Genomic DNA, 4,541 nt, shown 5'->3' with positions numbered 1-4,541 from the left:
CTAAATCCTCTTCTGAATCCAATTCGATCACCAATGATCGACCAACTCCTCTTCCTAAATGATATTACAATATCCACACATTACAATCCTTGACCATGACCTTTTTTACAACCATGATACTCTACAAAGAGTTTCTACCTTATATTTATACAAACCCTAAGGCCAAAACCAATTAGGTGGGCCACCTAAAAGATATTACAATATAAATCCATATTACAATGATATGCCATATCGTCTTAAGACCAAAACAATAATAACAAATCCATAGAACATCCCAAAACATCCCGGTAACGTGTAGAGTACACGTTAGCATGATATCGGTTCATAACCTAGATAGGTACCAAACCTATTCTGAGTCCACCACGCCAGAGCAATGTCTTCAAGCAGTTGAAGCACAATCAAAGAACATCTTCGACATCCTGAGGGCCATCTAGAAACTGCACCAACACCACTTATGCATATTGTTAGGATTCCTCAATGAAAGCTCTGCCGATAAAGCCTTCAACCCATGTCAGTAAGGGTTTACTAGAGTGTATGATAGCATCCGATTGCCAAGTCCATTCCAACTGACCAAGACATGCTCAAGGAGCACGTACTACATGAAATCAAACATATCCCATAGATCCAAACATGTCGGAAGTGTCCAACAGATAGTCTCATTTGTTGGTAACACTGGATCTCTTGTTGGTAACCAAAACCTGTCTGCCAGTGCCAGTAACCAACCATATCAGCTAGTGTTGACATCAATGACAAAGCATCAATGCAACACGTAATCAATTCATCCATAATGCAAACACTCTCCCCCTTTGGCATTGATGGCAACACTAGATGTGAAAAACATCTAAGTACCAAGAAATGCCAAAAAAGTCTCCCCCTGTGGAAGACAACCATCAATCTCCTGAATAATTCTCCCAATCACTATCTTTCCTCAATTTTTCACATCACTATCTCTCCCCCTTTGACATCAATGCCAGAAATCTAAGACAAATATCAAAGCAAGAATAAAAAACCTCTGAAACTCAAAGCTAACTACTCCCCCTGAGTAGGAGCACCACTCATTAGTACCAAAATGAATAATGTCTTTGATAATGCATGTCAAATTGATGACAAACTACATCAATCAAGTCTCTGTCAGAGGGGTAGAAACCCCTAACCTGTGTCTCAAATATTCAAATGATTCCTTAGACAACGGTTTAGTGAATATGTCTGCAATTTGTTATTTAGTGTTCACATAAACCAATTTGACTTCCTTTCCTTCTACCTTGTCCTTCAAAAAGTTATACTTTATTGATATATGCTTAGTCTTGGAGTGAAATACCGGATTCTTAGACATGTCAATAGATGCAGAGTTATCATAGTAGATAACTACTGGTTCACTACAATTTACCCTGATATCCTTCAACATTTGCTTCATCCACAAGACCTAAGTGCAATTAGTTGTTGCTGCAACCAATTTCTTTCCAAGAAAGAAAGCTCCACTAGAAGTGCTCTTCTTGTCATCAGTATCTCTTGGCCAATCGAAGTATGTATATGCACATAAAATGAAGTCATCATTCCTAGAATATGTTGGTATATTGGATATGTTGATATGGTTTTTTCATTGATGTCAACACTTATCAATACCTATCAGCACTTGAAGAATTGGTTATGTTCACCGGCAAGTAAGTTACTTATGCACAGTCACCGGTATTTGGTTCACCGACAGGATGTATTGATCACCGACACTTGGAAAGACCTGAAGACTACTTGGTTATGTCGAAGACATTGTTCAGACACTTTGTCTTGGTGATTTCTTCATTGGTTTATTCGATTTTCATATTTGTTATTACCGGCAAATAGGTCCAGGATATACACCGGCAGGCTTATCTATTCTAGATCAGCATGACACGTCAAGGAGATGATTTTGTTGTTATTGTAAATGCATTGAGCTGACATCATGCATCAGATATTGTTTTATTTGTAATATCTTTATAGCCGACCTACTTAATTGGTCAGGTTATGGTATAAATGTAAGATCTCATTTGTGAGATCAATATGCGATTGAGGAAAGGATTGTAATTCAGTATATGCAAATATCAATAGAGCCTTGCACGTAGACATAATTCAAGGTTGAAGGAAGGTTTGAAGAAGGCATATCAGAGCTAAACCGGTACTGAATCCAGCATATGGAGATGCTACTTTGAGCAGTACATTATCATTATATTTAATCATCCAATTGTAGTCAGTGTGACTCTCATTTTGTGATTGAGCAGTGAGCTCTAGGCGCTTGGCCTTTCTGCATGTGCAGACCCCATATTGTACACACATACTATCTGTAGTAGTATCATCTGATTGTGGGTAACATTTACCACCATGGTTTTTCCCCTTACAGGGTTTCCACGTACAAATATTGGTGTTATGTGTTGTGGATGTTATTGCCCTTATATTTCATGCATTAATCTTTACCGGTACTGCAATTAACTGATAAACTATCTATCAGCATAAAATTTGGTTTACCGGTATTAAGCATTAAGTTTGGTTAAATTAATTTTTGGTTTGAATATATTTGACAACTGATTCACCCCCCCCCCTCTCAATTGTCTTCGGAACCTAACAATTGGTATCAAAGCCTAGTCCTTGTTGTGCAAAAGTTTAACAACTTGAGGAGATCCAATGTCTTCAAACTATTTCAGGAAGAATAGTCCTAAACTCGATGGAACTAACTATGGGATATGGAAGATCAGGATGGAGACTCATCTAAATTGCATTGGAAAAGACATCTAGGAAGTTACAAAGAATGGTTATACTGCTCCTACTCCCGGTCAGCCTAATCCACCAACCTTGGGAAAAGATGAAGAAAATGATTGCAAAGCAAGAGAAACACTTTTGAGCACATTGTCAGATCAACAAATCATGGGATTACCAAATAGATCTACTGCTAAAGCTATTTGGGATAGATTGGAAACATTGAATGAAGGTGATACCATAGTCAAAATTGCAAAACTTGAATCCTTCCAGGTCAGGTATGAAAATCTGAAAATGGAAGAGGATGAAAGAATTTCATCTTTTATGGAAAGAGTAAATGAAATTGTTTTGGGTATACAATGTTGTGGAGGAACCTTAAGTGAAGATGAATTTGTTTCCAAAGTTTTAAGATCATTGCCACTGGCATACAAAATGAAAGTAACTGCTATAAATGAATTGAGAACAATGCCTAATACATCAGTAACTAGAGATACTTTGGTTGGAAAACTTTCAGCTTTTGAAATTGAGGAGTTTGGTCATGTTGCTACTATAAAGACAGATCTAGCTTTCAAGGCATCTACATCATCATCATCATCATCATCATCATCATCATTTGACAAATCTAATTAGAAAGCCTTTTATGCAAGAGAACTTGAAGAAATCAGGAAAGAAAATGAAGAACTTGAAGCACTATGTGCAAGGAAAATGCCTAAAGGTCCTATTGGAAGTAAGTATGCAGGTAAAGAACCCTTTAAATGTTTTAATTGCAATAAGATTGGTCATATGGCATCTAGGTGTCCTGATAGACATGCAAGATTAAAAGAAGAAGCTAAAAGAACATACAAGCCTAATGCTGAATATCAGAGATACGATTTAAGAAGAATAGAGACAAATCTTGTTACCTTGCTGATGAAGGAGTCACTGATGATTCTGATGAGGATCTGACAGACAATGGATGGGTTTTTGTTGCTATAATAGAAAATCAACTGGCACCTACTATTCAATCGGTAGAGCAGGCCTTGGCAGCTAAAATTGAAGATAAGGATGAATGGATCATTGATTCAGGATGTTCACATCATATGACTGGTGATAAGAGTAAATTCTTAACCTTTCAGGAATACAATGGAGGTCTAGTAAGATTTGGAGATGACAAAGCTTGTTTGATTAGAGGAAAAGGGACTATATCACTTGATGGTAAGCACAATACTGATAATGTTTACTATGTTGAAGGATTGAAGCATAATATTTTGAGTGTTGGTCAGTTAGTTGAAAAAGGGTTTCAATTACAATTCAAGAATGGTAAACGCAAAATCATGAACAAAACTGGTTTGGAAATTGCAACCGGTAATCAGACTAAAAGTAATTTCTTTCATTTGAATAATAGTGAAAAGACATGTTTGATTGCACATATTGATGAAAGTTGGTTATGGCATAAGAGACTCTGTTATGTAAATTTTGATTGCATTGTGAAAATCAGTACAACTAAGGTAGTAAGAGATTTACCTAAGATTGTCAAACCTCACAATCCGATATGTAAAGAATGTCAATTTGGAAAGCAAGTTAGAGCATCTTTTAAGAGTATTCCAGAAAAATATAATAATGCTCTTGACTTAATTCATACTGATTTATGTGGTCCAGCAAGAACTAGAAGCTTACAAGGAGATAGATATTTTATGCTAATCATTGGTGACTATTCTAGAATGTGTTGGGTTACTTTTCTCAGGGAGAAATCAGAAGCACTCGGGAAATTCAAACTATTCAAGGTGATGGTAGAAAATGAAACAGACAAGAAAATCAAATGTCTGAGATCAGATCAA

This window comes from Cryptomeria japonica, chromosome 7, assembly GCF_030272615.1.
Source record: "Cryptomeria japonica chromosome 7, Sugi_1.0, whole genome shotgun sequence".
Taxonomy (NCBI): Eukaryota; Viridiplantae; Streptophyta; class Pinopsida; order Cupressales; family Cupressaceae; genus Cryptomeria; species Cryptomeria japonica.
The sequence above is the reverse complement of the archived record's forward strand: the minus strand, read 5'-3'. Positions refer to the sequence as shown.